Source organism: Sorex fumeus, unplaced genomic scaffold (genome assembly GCF_029834395.1).
Source record: "Sorex fumeus unplaced genomic scaffold, SorFum_2.1 ptg000002l, whole genome shotgun sequence".
NCBI lineage: Eukaryota > Metazoa > Chordata > Mammalia > Eulipotyphla > Soricidae > Sorex > Sorex fumeus.
In genome coordinates, this window is record NW_026606059.1 from 40,637,564 (window position 1) to 40,657,714 (window position 20,151).

Here is a 20,151-nt window from a genome sequence, read left to right on the forward strand (position 1 = left end):
TCACATCTGTCATCAGGTTTGTATGATTGCATATCTCTTCAAACTGTGTGTGTGTGTATTTTTTTTTAGATGCTTATAAAAATTTTTGTAAAACTGAAGAACAGTGTGGGGGAAATATTAAGCTTATTAGATGTTTGACTATGTTACTCTCCTATTGTGGTTAATAGGGTGCAGAGTCAGTATGTCCCTCTAGTGTCTTTCTTTCTGTTCTTATTATTTTGGACTTACCTAAGTCCTCTTCTTTAGAAAGTCTGTATTTGACTGATTTCAACTATAATCCTCTGTTATTATAGTAGAGCCTTGTTTAGTGTGATGATAAGGTGCCAGGAGCAAGTGAGCATCCTATAATTTTCTGATAAATCAGCATTTTTGAATGACTGTCTTTGGTCTGTGATTATTACCTGAATTTGGGGTTTTGTCTCTTGGTGAGTGACAAGCCAATAGATAGGACTTAGCTTAGTTAAATAAAATAAAGTTGATTTCTTTTGATACATAATGGAAACAGTGAAGTTTGTGTTTCAAGGTATCACAGCCCCAATCTTTGTGACTGAATGGTACTTATATAAAGGTTAGGAATCTACCCGTAAAGGAGGGCAGACTGCTGATTGATGAGAGCCAGTTTTAATTGTCAGTGTGATGGAAGCTGTATCTGCAACCATGTCGGGTTCCAACCATGCTGAGAAAAACATCTTTCTGTGTTGGAAAATGGCGAAAACTCTTAGAAGCTTCTAGATTACAATGAGGTTGAAGTTATTTACCAGCCATTTCATTTTCTTTCTTTAATTTTCTGTGGGGAGGTGTTACATGTGGTTTTCTAGTCATTTATTTTATTTTATTTTATTTTTGCTTTTTGGGTCACACCTGGCGATGCACAGGGGTTACTCCTGGCTCTGCACTCAGGAGTTACTTCTGGTCGTGCTCAGGGGACCATATGGGATGCTGGGAATTGAACCTGGATCGGCCGCATGCAAGGCAAACGCCCTACCCACTGTGCTATCTCTCCAGCCCCCCCCTTTTTTGTGCTAGTCATTTTAAAGAATGCTTACTTTTTTGTGTTTTGTTAGTTTGTTTACTTTTTTGGGGGGGGATTGAGGAGGCAGTGGGCAAAATTTGTCACTACTCAAGGATTACTCCTGACCCTGTACTCAGTAATTACACCTGGTGGTTCTTAAGGGACTGTAAGGAATCAAAGGATTTAACCCAGGTTGGCCACATATAAGACAAGCACAATAACCAATGTTCTATCATTCCAGTAACAAAGGCTGCATATCTTTTGTTTTACACACTTTTTAAATGAAAAACAATTGTACAATATTACTACTCCATTTTTACAAGTTCTGCTACCACATCAAAGTACCAAGATTTCTCCCCAATTATTCCACAGTTGCCTCCCCATACCCCTATACTCTCAAACAATTCTCAATTCTGGTAACCTTATTTCAGGGATGTTTCCACTGAGGACGGTTGGTTTTAATCCCTTGCTTTGTTCCTTTGTTCCTTTGTACTCAGCAAGTAAGTGAGATCATTCTCAAAGATGACACAAAGAGGCCAACAAACATATAAAGAAAGCAGTAATCATCACTGATTAATAGAGAAATGCAAATCAAAATGATAGCACGGTAATATCTCATGCCAGTGAGATGCTGTATATTAAAAAGTCTGGAAACATTAAGTGTAGGCAGGGAGTGGTGAAAAATGAAGTCATAGCCACTGCTTAGTGGAATTGTACTTGATAAAAGCCATTGCTGGGTCACATTTGGTTAGTGCCATGCAAAAATTCTTGGAAAAGGAGGAAAAGTATACAATAGATCATGTTACAAATCCTTTACTGGCATCTACAAAATCTGGGTTTGTCAATTGCCATCAAGTCCCAGTGACTGCCTTTTTGTTAAGCCTTTTCTCTTTCCCAGACTTTGAGTCAAGGTTCATTTTTTCTTGAACTTTTTAGGTGCTTATGTAGTGATCTGTCACTGTCACTGTCCTCCCGTTGTTCATCGATTTCCTCGAGCGGGCCCAGTAACGTCTCCATTGGAGACTTTGTTGTTACTGTGTTTGGCAGATAGTTATCTTTTATTTACCAGTACTATCTGTCATTTTTCCTGACTTCCTATTAAACCATGTGTGTGTGTGTGTGTGTGTGTGTGTGTGTGTGTGTGTTCACATTTATGTGTGAGTGTGTGTGTGAGAGAGAGAAATAGAGAGTGAGAGCAAGAGAGGGGAGGGAGGGAGGGAGAGAGAGAGAGAGAGAGAGAGAGAGAGAGAGAGAGAGAGAGAGAGAATGCTCAGATGATATAAGAAGGGATTATTCTCCAATAGCTGATTTAAGGTTTCAGAAGTGAGGTCTTGCAAATAAATTCATCTGATGAATAGTTCTTTATTTTGGTCATGCTGTTTTCCCGTACTTTGTCAGTCACAAGGGAATCTTTGGGGATTGTATCTCGGAGTACCTGAAGAGATATTTAGAGAGAAAATCCATGAGATGAAGAGAGGTTCTTCAAGAACGTTCCTCTAGGAGTTAGGGCCTCTAGGAGTTAGGGCCCAGCATCTCTTCAACATTACTGCTGAGCTCTTCCTTCCAATTCTATGTCCTCTGCTTTCTGTAGGCAATTCTTGGTTTCTTTACCACCCTAGACCATTCTGACTCTCAGAATTCCAGGATGACTGCCCAAGATTTCAATTCTCTGATAGGCCTTTGAGATGTTACCAGATTTCAGTTTGTCCAGCTCTTTCTTTGTTTTGAAGAAAGACAGTTGCTTTTGACAACTTCCAGGTTTTGAGCAGGTTGAAGCTGAAACTAGACGCTGACTAATGATTTTGAGAAATAGGGTTAAATCATCTCATCAAGCACTATTATTCTTGATCATTCCCATCGATGTCAACCCTGGGTGACTCCTGTAGGAGTTCCTATTTCTTCATTTCCATAGGCTTTTGGTCTAAGATTCAGTCTCCTGTTCCTTATTTCTCCCTTTCCAAATTTATTTCCTCAGAGAGGAAAGCTTTATTTTATCATAATGATTTAATTTTCATGACATCAATCATTTAGGAATGTTGCTATTGTCCCCCACATCCTGTCCTGTGTCTCTAATGAAGTTGACCCTGTTCCTCTATATTCTGAGTATTCCTTTCAGGTCTATACACAAAGTCCTCCACTTGTTTGTTTGTTTGTTTTGTTTTGGGCCACACATATTTAAATTTACCATACTCTCTAGTATTTTTATTTTAATTGCTCTTTTTAAAGGAGTACATGAATGTTTCTTTTGAAAATTTACTGTTTCCTTTGATTTAGCTTTATTATATTACTGCTTGCCTCAATAATTAATCAATCACATACATATGCTTATTCTGTGTGTGAGTCATGTTTTATGTTTGAGATTTACATTTTGGCAGTCATTATCTTGAACTTACAAGTACCCACTAAATAATTGTTGAATGTGTGAATAAATATATAAAGCAGAGAGAAGTACCTTACATGCATTTTGGAAAACTCAGCTAAGTATGTCCTAAATTTCTTGTAGAGAACTGCCAGGTCAGGAAAGAGATTCACTTGTCATTTGGTAGATATGGTCAAATTATTCTTTTATTGAAGATTTTTGTTAATCCGTGGTCCAGCTAACAATGTCGAAGGGTGATTTCCCTATATCCACACTATAATGTGTAGTTCATTAATATTTTTTGCTATTATTAAAGGTGAAAATGTTTTGATTTGATTTGTATTTTAAAATGTGCTTTGGCAGCATTATAATTTTACTAATCATTTATTTTAAAAACACAACACTTCTTCAACCACTGACCAACCTATTTTTTTTTCTCTACCCATCTCTTTGCCTATGGCTTCCAAAATTTTTGGACTCTCCGCTCCCAGTTATCAGCTCCTTTCTGTTGTGTTTTTTTTTTTTTTTCTGCCTGGTCTTCAGCCAGTTATCTGTTATTTCAATCATTTTCTCATGCTGTCCAACTCCTTTGCCTACATCCCTTTTCACCCTGGGTCAAACGGATAAAACTTTTTTTTTTTTAAATCTGTATCTGATCTGCTAAGTGAAGCTGAAAAAAGTAAAAACAAAAACAAACTTCATATGAACAGCTATTTTCGGCCTCCATGCGTTCCAACTTCCTCCAATCTTTCTTTTTTTTTTAAAAAAAATCTTTTCTATCTTTTTCTTTTTTTAAACAAAACAAATAAGTTTTTTATTGAAAGAAATTTAGAGATGGTGGGGGGGGGGGGGGAGAGAGAAAGAGCTAATGTCCCAAAGACAAAGCAGCTTCTCCAGAGTGGCAAGCCCCCGCTCCACCTTTTCTTTCTCTTTCCCTGCAAAATTGAAACTTTCTTATTTCTTACAAAGAAACTACAATGATAAATTACTTTTTCTTTTTTTCGTTTTTGCGGCACACCAGATACACAGGGATTACTCCTGGCTCATTCACTCAGGAATTACTCCTGGCAGTGCTCGAGGGACTATATGGAATGCTGGGAATTGACCCCAGTTAGCTGCATGCAAGGCTTAAACCTTGCATGGCTGTGCTATGGCTCCAACCTTAATAACTTACATATTTTTGAAAAATTTATTTCTAACGTTACTTCCGTATCCCTCAATTTTAGTAGATAAACTGCTTTTTAATTCAATGAGGAAAGAGAAACCATTTTACTTGTGGTCAAAACTTCTCCCTGCACTGGTAACCTTCTGTGCAGGGAGAAGAAGTTCTTTCTTTGATGGACTTGCATATTTCCTTCTTCCCCTTGGTTTGATGGGAGGAGTGGTTCTCACAGCACTGCTTCTCCTTCTTATCTTCCTTCAGATCTCTTTGTCCCCTGCTCATTCCAGCATTTGGGGTTCCTTTTGATTTTTATCCTCTTCCATCTGCTTACTTTCATCCTAGCCTGAATAATTATTTTCAATTTTATCCTTTTTTTCAGTGCTGAAATTAAAGCTGAAATTAAAGTTCTTAGACAACAGTCTAAGAACATATATCTCCCAGCTAGAGCTTGTTTATTAGATATAAACTTATTTGCTTTATTGTTTAATGACTATCTAAATTTGGTTGGTTGTACTATAGACACAGATGTAGCTTAAAATACTTACCCATTGTAAGTAATATTTAAACACTGGCAATAACCATTTCTTTGTATTTTATTCTAATCATTTTCTTAGTGATTAGTTTTGCTACTCTCTTTATCTATCCATCTACCTACTGCTCTTAAATAAGTTATTTTTTAACATAATGCAAAAATTTAAGGCACAAAAAATTTTTTAGAATGAAATGAAAATATTTTCATCCATGTCCTATAATTCATTTTATTCTTGAGAGGAATATTATTATTATATTTTTTGAGTCTCTAAGATCTAAGGCATAAAATGGCATTCACATGCATACATGAAGGATTTAAATTATTTTTATTGCTATATAAACTGTACTAAACATTTTGTTCTTCCTGGATCGTATGAATATATATGTATATATATGTATATATATAGAGAGAGAGTGCTTCTGCCTATTATTTTAATAGATATATTTATCATATATTTGGTATAACCAACCACCAACTGATAAACCTTTTTTAGTTTAATCTTTAATTCTAGTAAAAAGGTGCTGCAAATTAGTGAAATTATCTATTTAAATTTCTTCTTATATTTTCATTTTTATTATTTTCATTGTAGAACTGTACTGTAGCACTGTCCTGTTCATTGATTTTCTCGAACGGGCACCAGTAACATTTCCATTGTGAGACTTGTTGTTACTGCTTTTGGCATATAAAATACCTCACTGGTAGCTTGCCAGGCTTTGCCGTGTGGGCAGTATACTCTCGGTAGCTTGCCGCCCCTCTGAAAGGGATGGAAGAATTGAACCTGGGTCAGCCACATGCAAGGCCCTACCCGCTGTGCTATCACTCCATTGATTGTACTCCTTATAATTATTTAGAAACTCCTCTTTGGATCTCTTATTAGTATCATCAGTAGATTATCTCTTACTTTAATACATAGACATATTGTTATGTTTCCATTTTCTCTTCTGTCTGACTACTGTTCCCACATTTTAATAGTTACATTTAAACATCATTCAAATATATTGGGGCTGGAGGAATAGCACAGCAGGCAGGGCATTTACCTTGCACACGGCCGACCTGGGTTCGAGTCCCAGCATCCCATATGGTCCCCCAAGCACCACCAGGAGTAATTTCTGAGTGCAGAGCCAGGAGTAGCCCCTGTGTATTGCCAGGTGTGACCCAAAGAGCAAATAATAAACAACAGCATTCAAATATATATTTAAAAAATATTTTATGGCTGCTTTAACCGCAATCCCATATGTAAGAGATCCAATGTTCAAGTGCTAATTGTCCTTTTGCCATGTTTTTTCCTTATCTATTCATTGGTTAAACTATACTTTGTAATGTTTATTTGAGAAGAGTTTATGAAAACTATATTTTTCAAGTCCTTTCAAGTTTAAACATAATTAGCTGCTATGTTATGTTTATGGTTTCTATTTGGAACTCAGTTTAGATAAAGATGCAAGAGTAGCATTACATTTGTCTATTGTAAACATTTTATCTATCTTTAGTAAAATTTCTGAATTGAAACAAATCTGATGCGTGAGAAAGTACAAGTGTTAAGAAGATTGATTCCCAGGGGCATTTCCAGGAGTGACCCCTGAATACAGTCTGGAGTAAGTCCTGAGTAGCACTGGGTGTGAAACAAACAAACAAAACAATACTGACTAAAAGTCAAATCTAAAAGTAGATACTTAGGTATTAAAAATGTAAGTGTAGATATTAGACCTTATTTTAATTTTACTAGCTTTTAAACACACACATATATGTTTATTTATATATGTATATACAAATATATACAAATATGGTTTTGTTCTTAGCTTATACCCAGAATCTCAAATTTTATTTTCTTTTTCATCTCCACAGTTGACCACTTTATGTAACAGTGTTTCTTAGTCCAGGAACTTTTAAATAATAGTGATCCATTATTTTGCAGAATTCCTTGCATTTGAGTTTGACCAGTTTTCGACGATGAGCTATTTACTTTCTGAGTCTTATTTTCCTACATCGAGTCCTATCACTGCCTTTGGATATTGCTGGCTAGCTTCTATGAAGTGTGATATCTTGTGAAGACCTGTACAATGCTGGTTTGTTTTTTGTTTCTTTGTGGAAAGGGTTCTACATTTCTCTCTCCCCGTCCTACCAAGGGTGGTAACAATGGGGCTGGCTACCTGCGACCAGAGTGCAGAGGTAGTGACTGACTGTGGCTCATTAGTACACAGAAGCCTATGGGTACTTTCTACAGAAGTTCACTTATTGCATCAGTGGTGAAATTCACTATGTTGTTTCTCCCCTCTTATTGCTATTTGTTGATTTTAGTGGGAACACGGCAGAACTGTCTCATAGTATTATTTTCAATGTTAAAGACATTTCATGGAAGTCGTTTCATACCTGGTGCTGCACAAACTGTTAGCCTTTCAGTGATTCTCGGAAGAAAAGTGTTATGCCAGAGAAATCAACAGCTAGTTCAAGGAAAAAACTTGGGAATCTAGCTCATCAGAAACCCTTATAACACACTTTGTTTTAAAAGTTACCTGCAAAGACTATGAGTAAGGCTGGCTTCATGAATGAATGATTCAGCTTGTACTCATATAATCACCTGATGCACAAAGAACCCCAAACACAAAAGTTTGGAGGTGAGTCCTGACATAGATCAGTCTGCTCATCATGATTAACTGCCCTTGTTATTGTAGTTCAAACATTTGGAGTCTGATTGACTTAGCTGCCTTTCCTTAGAAAGTGGCAAAGAAATCTGAACATCACTATTGACTATACGATTTGTCTTATATCCACCATGGAGATCTTGTTCCCAATGTTACCTCTTCAGAAAATGAATATTCCTGAGAAATCTATTTGGATCAGCAAATACATTTTTTCATAGATAAAATGTTGAAAATAATTTTCACTATTTGTTAAACTGTGCCATTCCTTCCTACCATATGTGATGCCTGTTCTGTACAGAAATATTTTGCAGATCCAAATTGATCCCTTAATATATTAGCTTGTTAACTGTATGGCCTATATCTAAATTGGACTCTGTTTTTGTGGAATCTGCCTCAGCTGGCAGTTAAAGGAACAGAAAATCTCTTGAGTAAAAAGTTTACACATAGCCAAGAAAGATAAGAGATAGAATAGAATTGTTGAGCTGAGACTGTAGCAGATTTGTAATAGTTTCTTATTAGGTGTCTGTACCTATGGGAGATTTTAAAGCTACTGTCTATATTGGTGAAAGACAGAACATAAACAATTAAGTTAAGAGTTCCCTATTTCCATGTCATAAATTGGAGTTACAAGCTGGGAAAATTTTGGAGAACTGTGCAACAAAGCTCTTAACTTTTTTACCTTTATTATTTCCGTAATAAAATAGGAGATCAAAACAAAGTGTTCTTTTAAAATTAGCTAAATCAAGTTTTTAGGCACATGAAGTAATACCATATATAAATGTTAAAATAGGCAAAATTATTACTTTCTTCTCATGCTTGATTACATTTTCCATCCCACACACATCATAAATCTATCTTACACAAGTTTAAACCATTATAATTATAGCCCATTTAATCCTGTACATTTTCTACTACTGGACATTTATTGTTACTGTTTCATTTTTTTCCATAGCTCTCAAACACAATTGAAATTTGCAGTTTCCCTATTAGGTATATTTTCAAAAAGTAGGATGGTTGATTATCACTATTTTTCAGCTGTGCAAGTAGCAAGCAAAATGATAATATTTTTTAGAAGTCTACCTGACTTAGTGAATATTAAGAACTCAAGATATAATTAAAGAATTCTTATTTCAATTGCAAACAGGTCTAGGATACACATAGTTTTTGTAGAAATTAATTATATTCTTATTAAAATATATGTGTTCTCTCTTAATATTTCTTGAGATAGGGCACTTTTAACTGTGCTGTTCTTGAGATGATCAGAGTATAAAATGTCCCTGTAAAGTCTAGCTATGTGATCCACATCATCTGCTCTGTGATTCATGGCTTGAAAACTAGAGATTATATACTGCCTGAATTGCTGGTGTGAACAGCAGGTTGTTCACACATCCAAGAACAGAATGCGCAGAGACCAGGCTTAGCAGACAGCCACTGAAGAGGACACTTGAGATTCCCAGAGCCTCAATGTCATGGGGAGGGTCAGGGAGAAAAATGATTAGTTTAGGTCCTCCACCCTTGATGGGATGTATGCAAACTAAAAAATATTTTATATGTATTTAGTATTAGAGAGAGAGAGAGTAAGAAAAGTTACATTGTGAAAATATAACTTAAATTAAATCCATTTAATACAAGCTCCCAATGGTGGGGGTTGACTTTTTCCCTATTAGTAAGTTTTGTGGGGTCTAGATGGAGATACTGTTTTGATGTTTGAGCTATAGGAGAAGAAGTTCTATAGCAGTGTTCAATAATATATTAATGCATATATTAATCACCTACCTTGAGTCATATAGTGTTGTAGGTTCTGGAACTCTTATTGGTGAACCAAAATTTTAAGATAGTTTATTTTTCAATGGGATGTAAATAAAATGAACAGGAATAGAGGCATGTATCAATGGGCATATGTTCTGCAAAATGTGTTCTGGTGCTTTCATTGTTAGTGGAATCATAGAGTGACTACACAAATCTAAATGCTATAGCCCACAGCAGATTTCGACTAGATAGTATCATTTATTGGGAACATGGTTATTCATGGTAGTCTATATGGTCTGCCCTTGACATAAATCTTGTTAAGCAGCTTTTGACTATAGGTAACATGATATGAAAGAATGACATCTGCTGCAAGAAAATACAGTAGGAGGCAAAGAAGGAGGGGATCAGGGAATAGAAAAGAAATAGGCTTGAATGAAGTCTTGGGATGGGAAGTTATAGTCAGAAGTATTTTGGGGCAGGAACAGTTTCTTGGTATGAAATGCAGTTTTCAAAATATCAGGTATCTCTAACAGTAATTTTTTAAAAAACTTAATTGAATCACCATGAATTGCAAAGTTATTCATGATTGATTTTCAGGTGTGCAATTGAGTTTCAGGTGTTCTGGCACCAATTCCTTCACCAGTGTCCACTTCCCTCCACCAGTTTTCCCTGTTCCCAGTTTCTTTTTGTCACCCATTTTTTTCCTTCCGTTTCCCAGCCTGCATCTATTGGAGGCACTACTTTCTTTCTTTCTTTCTTTCTTTCTTTCTTTCTTTCTTTCTTTCTTTCTTTCCTTCCTTCCTTCCTTCCTTCCTTCCTTCCTTCCTTCCTTCCTTCCTTCCTTCCGTGGTTTATAAATACTAATACTGTTTTGTTTGCTTTTTTTTTGGTTTTGGTTTTGGTTATGGGACCACACCGGGTGGTGCTCAGGATTTACTCCTGGCTTTGCACCTAGGAATTACTCCTGACAGGCTTGGGGGATCATATAGGATAAACCTGGATCGGCTGCATGCAAGGCCAACTCCCTATCTGCTGTACTATCACTCCAACCCCAACAATAATGCTGCTGATAGGGTACAATCCACGTTACTTTATCTCCTTTCAACAGCCTACCTTTATCCAGAGTGACCACTTCCCTCTATCATTGTCATTGTGATCCCTTCCCCGATCTATTCACCCTCTTCCCCATGACAAGCTTCCTCCTTAGAACTGGTTATCCTCTTTGCTTCTATTGCCTTTGGACATTAGTTATTATAAGAGTGAGTAATTTTACTGAAGAAAGGAGAAAGTATTCTCAGTGAGACTAAATTGAGGCAGGTGCAAAGCATTTTGTCCCAAGTGGACATTGGATGTTGTATTAATCTCCTTTTGTCATAAACGGCAGATTAAGGTAAAGGATAGGCTTGTGGTAGTGTTTTTCTGAAAAGCTCAACCCTTTTAACTGCAATTGGGTCACCGTGTCTTCACCACACTTTTATGAAACTGTAATGGTAATGTTGAGGGCTGCACAGGTTATCAGAGTCCCAACCTAAAGATTTGGGGAGTTGAGGTTTTGATTTTTCACTGTAGGGTACCAGTTATGTTGTGGGTTTAATGGTACTGCTTAGGAATAGTGAATTGGAGCTAGCAGTTTGCTGAGGGATAACAGTTTTATAAAAGAGAGAAGCAACTGGGTAATTGGGGCTATCAGTTCAGTTGCAGGTTCTCTGGGTTGGCACTAATATGAGTCTGATAAGAGACAGTGAGGCCTTTACATTTCATTTTACATTTGCAGTTCTGCCTTGGGTTAGCAATTCAGCTGAGATAATAGAACTTGTGGCCTTTGCATTTCTGGCTGTCTATGACCTCTTTGGGCTGGAGAGGGTTTCTCTACCCAAGGGACCACTTTTATGACCCACAGGATCAATAAGTTCATAACTTAAGGATAAACAGACTTAATCTCTAAAAAGCCCTACAGAGAGATCAAATTTAAATGATGTCTAGGGAGAAAGTCAATAAAGGCGACCAGATCACATGGGAACAAAGATATAATGATACATCCTATAAAGGATTTTTCTTATAAATGGTATGGCAACCAAGTTTATGCAACTGTTATTTTATATTTTGAATCATGACAATAACTAAGAAATGAGTAGGGCATCTTTGTGCTCTCTAAGAGTATATCATACAGTAATGTGGATTTAGGAAGTATGTTTTAGAACATTGCACCTTATATTATTTTTTTAGCATATTTAATGATTTCTGTTTCATGGTAGAGGAAAAAACAATATAACCAAAGAAAGTACAAAAATGAAATATTTTTGGTGTTAAGGGGAAAGTCATAAAATTTTTATCAGATAAAGTAACAGTAATGGTCTTATTTTGGCTCTAAAATATGAGCTACCACGCTACAAATAGTATTATAACTGGAAAGAGAACTATAAAAACTAACAGTTTTCATTTGCTCACTAGTGATTGGCATCGCTTCTCCCTCTGAGCATCCTTCTGTGATCATGGTGTATTTTCAGAATCCTTCACAACTCACGAGTCAAGTAGCATCTGTCCATCAGCTAGAGCTCAGAATACAAACCATATTCACACACTTACTCATTATCTAACAAAGTTAGGTTAAAATAAGCTGAATTGATTATTTCTCAATCAGTTATTGTAACATTCTTTAAAAAGAGTATTATTTCAATAGAAATCAGTAAATCAGAGAAAAATAGTTAAGTATAAAAATAATTTTGTATTAAAATTATTATTATTATTATCCTTTTGTATCTGAAAATAAAATTAGATATTATAGATGCAAAGAAAAGGCAAGAGATTTTTAGTCTCAATTTTAGTATATGCTGAAAATTAAATCCCAGTGAATAAAATAGCTTAAACACTTTTTAAGGTTCAACATTTTCTAAGGCCAAAATAGTTAGAATATTTTATACTTCTTGCATAAACTTCAACAGGGAAAATATGATCTCTTAGCAGTTAAATTTTACAGTTGTATTTGGTCAGTTTATCTAGAGCTATGGTAATGTATACATTATGTTAACTAATATTTGTTAAATATAATTATGCCTTCATAATTATTCAAATATTTTCAGCTTCTAAAATGACTAATTTATTTATCTGTATTCAAAAACTGGCTCTCAGGTTATTTGATATACTACAATGAAAAAAGAGAGGTAACTAATTAGGAGACAGAGCTAACCAAGTGCGGTAATTGAAGAGAATTATATAGTCCAGTTTCTTCTGTTTTTATTTTTAAAGAATAAGAAATTTTACTTTCAATCAGCATTATTTAAATGTTTGGGTCTTTCTAAAAGTTGAATATATGAAGAAAGTACATCCTTAAAATCTGGTAGCCTAAGAGGCTAAAATATATTATTTCTCAGTCCTACTACTTACTAATAACCAAAGGAATCTATTTCGATATGAGAATGCAGTTGTACTCTATTCTGAGATGGAGTTGGAGTCTCATGAAAAATTTTTTTATCATAAGCATGCTTATAAGTTGCCTTATTCTTTGCTTTTGTCTATGTATCAGTGACAATGGTATAGGTAGTTAAGTGTCAATAAAACAAGTATCTCAAACATCTATGCTATAAATTTCTCTTTGAAGAACCAGGAAGCATTTCCTTCTGGATCTACTTAATTTTTGTTTTAAAATAAAGAATAATATTGTTTCCTTCTTTCTTTTACTTTAAAAATAAAGCCAGTAACAGAGTAAGGCAGGTACTGATATAGTAACTTCAGAAATAAATGGAATCTATGATTAGGAAAAACACATAAGCACTGTTTTTAGTTGATAAAGTTGTTCCCCAAGGGTTATGCATGAAAAATTTTGACAATACAATGCATATATACAGATATTTAGCTCTTGAATAAGTGGGTGATAGATGGTACTATTATTATTATTACAGTGTATATTGTTGCAAATAAGAAGAGAGACTGGAATAATCTGTGGAATATGGAGTGACCTCATTTATTAAAAATATTTTTATTAGTGAAACACCATGAGGTAGAGTTGTAGCCTTACAAATTTTTGTGTTTGGGTTTCAGTTATATAATGATCGAGTACCAATCCCTCCACCAGTGCCCATTCTCCACCACCAATGATCCCAGTATCCCTCCCACCCTCCCATCTCCCCCAATCCCACCTTACCTCTGTGGCAGGGCACTCCCTTTTGTTCTCTCATGCTTAAATTAATGTAGATATTGATGGCTATATATAGTTTTGGAAAAACCAATAGTTCCAAAATGGACTTGTTTATGCAAGACCCACCAGCTTAATAACTAACTTAATTACAGTTTCAACCTCTCTGCAAAGGAAAAATTTAGACTTATTCTTCAAGCCTGTGTTCTCCCTTGAATAGAAATCTCGTTTGCTTGTCTCTATGTTTCTTTGCTTACTTATTTCTACTCCAGAGAAACCTGTATTCTTTCTTGAATGTTTATACTTTATACTCTTTGTCTCCTTTCACAACAGTCTATATAAGTATTCAATAGAAAACTACTTTGCTTGACAAAAAAATTAAAAATTTAAAACCAGTAAGTCAGGAATGTCTTCATCAATGCATAATCTGCATAAGATGAACCTGGCCTTGTTTTAAAACAAAAACGTGGCTATGCCTGAAATAATCTTAAACTAAACTTGTTCGTTATAATTATGATAAAAAAATAATGACTTCCATTTTGTACTACCTTTTACAAAGCCTCTCTGTTTGCTAGACTTTTACTGAATGGGATACTTCCAGTTCATCAATGATTTAGTAAAATCTGTTAGAGTTATAAATGATTCCAAACATATATAGGAAATACTTAGAGTTGTATGTATACACACGGATTATTATACACACATATATTTATTTGCTATGTTAGCTGCGAGGACCTAAAGAAAATAATACTCCACAAGCAACAAACAGACCAACTACACAGATCTTTGTTTTTAATTCCATTCTCTAATAAAAGGAATTATATCTCTATAGGAGAGATGGCCATTTCTGACAAGTTTAGTAAATGAGTAAGATTATCCTTGAGCATTTTGTAGTCTCATAAATAATGTGTTAACAAAGTGAATTGAACATACACAAAAAATCCATGCACACATAATATGATATCAAAGGAACATTAATCAACTTTCAACTTTCTTTCAAAGTCTGATCAAAGATGAAAATACTTGAGAAATATAAGCAACATTAGAGTTTATTTAAAAGTTTGTACTACTACTCATCAGTTCATATTGATATGAGTAACATAATAGATCTATACACCTGAATTTAAAAAACATTTTTTTATATTTGGGAAGATTTTTATTTTTTATTTATTTATTTATTTATTTAATTTTTATTAGTGGAACACCATGAGGTACAGTTGTAGATTTACAAAGTTTTTTGCTTGGGTTTCGATTATACAATGATCAAGTACCCATCCCTCCACCAGTGCCCATTTTCCACCACCATAGATCCCAGTATCCCTCCCACTCCCATCCCCCCATCCCACCCTGCCTCTGTGGCAGGGCATTCCCTTTTGTTCTCTCTCTCCTTTTGGGTGTTGTGGTCTGCAAAAGAGGCATTGAGTGGCAATCATGTTCAGTCCATAGTCTACTTTCAACATGTATCTCCCCTCCTGGGAGGATCCTCCAGATACGCTTTATTTGGTGCTCCCTACTCTATCTGAGCTGCCCTTTCCCCTAGATGGCCCGGCTGGCCTCTAAGCCATGGAGTAATTCTCCTGGTACTCATCGTGGCTATTCTTGGGTATTAATCTCCTATTTTGTTACTATATGTTCCCCAGATGAATGCAATCTTTTTATGTCTCTCCCTCTCTTTCTGACTCATTTCGCTTAGCATGATACTTTCAATGTGGTACCACTTGTATGTAAAATTCATGACTTCATCTTTTCTAACAGCTACACAGTACAACATTGTGTAGATGTACCAAAGTTTCTTTAACCAGTCATCTATTCTCGGGCACTCAGGTTTTTTCCAGATTCTGGCTATTGTAAAGAGTGCTGCAATGAACAAACAAATGCAGATGTCACTTCGACTATACATTTTTGCCTCTCTGGGATATATTCCCAGGAGTGGTATTGCTGGGTCAAATGGGAGCTCAATTTCTAATTTCTTGAGAATGGTCCAAACTGTTTTCCAAAAGGGCTGAACCAGTTGGCATTCCCACCAGCTCTGAACGAGTGTCCCTTTCTTACCACATCCGCGCCAGCACCGGTTGCTTTTGTTCTTTTGGATGTGGGCCAGTCTCTGAGGTATGAGATGGTACCTCATTGTGGTTTTGATCTGCATATCCCTGATAATTAATGGTGTAGAGCATTTTCTCATGTGCATTTTTACCATTCGAATTTCTTCTTTGAGAAAGTTCTGTTCATTTCATTGCCCCATTTTTTATGGGGTTGGATGTTTTCTTCTTGTGGAGTTCAACCAGTAATTTATATATCCTTGATATCAACCCCTTGTCAGATGTGTATTTGGCGAATATCCTTTCCCATTCTGTAGACCATCTTTGTATTTTGGTCACTGTTTCTTTGGAGGTGCAGAAGCTTCTTAGTTTAAGATAGTCCCATTTATCTCTCTCTGTTTTCATTTGCTCGGCCAGTGATGTGACATCTTTGAAGATACCATTAGCTTCAACGTCATGGAGGGTTTTGCCAACTTTGTCTTCAATGTACCTTATGGTTTCTGGTCAGATGTTGAGATCTTTAATCCATTTTGATCTTACTTTTGTACATGGTGTTAGGTAGAGTTATGAGCCCATGTTTTTGCATGTAGCCATCTAGTTTTGCCAGCACCATTTATTAAAGAGGTTTTCCTTACTCCACTTCACATTTCTTGCACCTTTATCAAAGATTAGATGATCATATAATTGAGGGGAGATGTGAGTGTATTCAACCCTGTTCCCTTGGTCTGCAACTCTGCCTGTGTTCCAGTACCATGCTGTTTTAATTATTACGGCTTTGTAGTAGACTTTGAAGTTAGGGAGGTTGATTCCTCTCATTTTCTTCTTTTCAAGAATTGCTTTAGCTATTCTTGGGGACTTATTGTTCCATATGAATTTCAGGAGTGTTTGCTCCATTTCTTTGAAGAATGTCATGGGTATCCTTATAGGGATTGCATTGAATTTGTACAATGCTTTGGGAAGTATTGCCATTTTGACAACGTTAAGTCTCCCAACCCATGAGCAGGGGATATCTTTCCATTTTTTCATGTCCTCTTTTATTTCCTGAAGGATTGTTTTGTATTTTTCTTTGTTTAGGTCTTTTACTTCTTTAGTTAAGCTGATTCCTAGGTACTTGATTTTCTGGGGAACAATTGTGAACGGGATTGTTTTTTTCATGTCATTTTCTTCTCTCTCACTGTTTGCATATAGAAAAGCCCTGGACTTTTGGGTATTGATTTTATAGCCAGCAACTTTATTATACAATTATATTGTTTCTAGGAGTTTCTTGGTGGAGGTTATAGGGTTCTCTAAGTATAGTATCATATCTGCGAATCGTGAGAGCTTGATTTCTTCCTTTCCTACCTGAATGCCCTTAATATCTTTTTCTTGCCTAATTGCTATTGCAAGTACTTCCAGTACATATTGAACAGCAGTGGAGAGAGTGGGCTTCCTTGTCTTGTCCCTGATCTTAGTGGGAAGGCTCTCACTTTTTCCCCATTGAGGATGATGCTCGCTGTAGGCCTGTGGTAGATGACTTTAACTATGTTGAGGAAATTCCCCTCTATACCCATTTTGGCTAGGGTTTTCATCATAAAGGGGTGCTGGATCTTGTCAAATGCTTTCTCTGCATCTACTGAGATGATCACATGGTTTTAAACTTTTCTTTTGTTGATATGATGGATTATGTTGATTGATTTCCGAACATTAAACCATCCTTGCATCTCTGGGATGAATCCTACTTGGTCATGGTATATGATCTTTTTGATGAGTAGTTGCATTCTATTTGCTAGTAGTTTGTTGAGGATCTTTGCATCTGTGTTCATCAGGGATATTGGCCTGTTATTCTCTTTCTTTGTGGTATCTCTGTCTGCTTTTGGTATCAGGGTAATATTTGCTTCGTAGAAGCACTTCGGAAGTGTTTTTGATATTTCAATTTTGTGGATAAGCTTAAAGAGGATTGGGAGTAAGTCTTCTTTATAGGTTTGGAAGAAATCACAAGTGAATCCTTTTGGGCCAGGACTTTTGTGTTTGGGGAGACTTTTTATTACCATTTCAATTTCTTTGATGGTGATATGTCTGTTCTGGTGTTCCAGGTCTCCTTGGTTCAGCCTTGGGAGTCTGTAGGAGTCTAGAAATTTATCCATTTCCTCAAGGTTTTGATGTTCCATGGCATAAACCTTCTCAAAGTACTCCCTGAGGATCCTTTGAATTTCTGTAGTTTCTGTTGTAATGACCTTTTAATTTCTGGTTCGGTTTATTAAGGTTTTCTCTCTCCCTTTCTTTGTGAGTTTTGCTAGAGTCTTATCGATCTTGTTAATTTTCTTGAAGAACCAGCTCTTGGTTTTATTGATTTTTCAGATTGTTTTTTGAGTTTCCATCTTGTTAATCTTTGCTCTAAGTTTTATTATTTCCATCCTCCTGTTCGAGTTGTGCTCCTTTTGTTGGTCCTTCTCCAAGCTCTTAAGCTGTGAGGTTAGGTTATTTATGTTCCTCTTTTCTGAGGAATGCTTGTAGAGCTATAAACTTTCCTCTTAACACAGCTTTTGCTGTTTCCCATAAGTTTTGATAACTCGTGTCCTCATTTTCATTCGTTTCTAGGAATCTTTTGATTTCCTCTTTGATTTCCTTTCTAAGCCACTTGCTGTGCAGTAGTGCACTGTTTAATTTCCAGGTGTTTGATTTAGTTTTCTGTTTTTGTGTGTGATTTACTTCTAATTTCAGCGCATTATGGTCTGAGAAGATTGTTGATACAATCTCTATCTTCTTAATTTTATGGAGATTTTTTGTCGCTCAGCATGTGGTCTTTCTTGGAAAATGTTCCATGTACGCTTGAGAAGAATGTGTATTCAGCTTTTTGAGGATGAAGTGTCCTGTATATATCTGCTAAGTCCCTTTCTTCCATTGTTTCCCTAGTATGAAGTATGTCCTTGCTAAGCTTGAGTCTGGTTGATCTATCAAGAGGTGACAAAGCGGTGTTGAAGTCTCTCACTAGTATTGTGTTGCTGTTGATGTCTTTCTCCAAATCTAAGAGTAATTATTTTAAGTACTTTGCTGGTCCCTCATTAGGTACATATACATTTAGTATTGTAAGTTCTTCCTGTTGTACAGAACCTTTGATCAGTAAGAAATGGCCTTCACTGTCTCTTGCGACCTTCTTCACTCTGAAATCGATTGAAATCGATATGGTCTGATATTAGGATGGCTGCCCCAGCTTATTTATGGGAGCTGTTTGCCTGTAGGATTGTTTTTCAGCCTTTGACTGAGTCTGTGTTTGCTTTGACTATTGAGATGTGTTTCTTGCAGGTAGCTGAATGTTGGGTTCAATTTTCTAATCCATCCTTGGGCAAATTTTTAAACTTATGCTGATGCCTTATTTCTAAGGAGAAAGGTCATAACTTCCTGTCTCTGAAATGGAGGCTGTACACAGTGACTTAGGAAAAATATGGTATGAGAAGGGGAAATGTTAGAGCAATTTAACAGTGAGAAACAACTTTTGTCAAATGATCAAGCTTAAGATGACAATAACTCAGTTCGGTGATACCATGTACTCTTGGTATATATAATGAAAATGGTACCTTATTTTTGTCAATGACTGAAAGTAAGTGACAAGAATGACAGTCTCCTAAATTTCTGCATAGTATACTTCAAAGCTGTGAAGTGTTAAAAACAAGAAGTCTGAGGAAACATTACCACTGAAATGTAAGATGGCTTCAGATAAGGAATAAAAAGCTAGTAGGAGAACATATTATAAGATTTATGAAAATAGAAATAAAATCTAAATTTTTATTAACAATAACTTTTTAATTTTAATTGATTAATTATAGTTAAAGTAGCATACAAAAATAGCTGTTAATAATAGAGGAAATTTGGTATGGGGTATAATATTTTTAGTTTCATGGTAAATCTGGGCTGGAGCAACAGCACAGTGGTAGGGCATTTGCCTTGCATGCAACCAGACCGGCAGAGCTGGGATTGATTCCTCCACCCCTCTCAGAGAGCCTGGCAAGCTACTGAGAGCATCTTGCCCGCACGGCAAAGACTGGCAAGCTACCCATGACGTTTTCAGTATGCCAAACACAGTAACAACAAGTCTCACAATGGAGACGTTACTTGGTCTGCTGGAGCAAATCGATGAATAATGGGAGCACCATGACCATTTATGGTAAATCTAAGAACTGTACCAAGATATTTTACTTAAAAATGAATCCAATTAAGTCTTACAAAAGCAATTAAAATGTTTTATTAAAATTAGGTGGATAATAATCTACCGTTTTTGTAGGTTTTGTTTCAGTGTAATTGGAAAAGTATAGAAATTGAAAGAAAACAGAACCTTAATTACCCACTAAAAATTATATCTCACTGCCTTTTCTATGTCCTCTGTGAGTAATAAGAACATTTTAAACTAAAGGTTAGCTCTGAAGGGAGCATTGGATAAGAAATAAAGAATCAAATGCTTTCTCCTGTGATATTTCTAGTATTGTAAAATGTTATCCCTACATATAAAAGCACTTATCTCATATATTTTGCAAAGAATATTTTATATAGTTG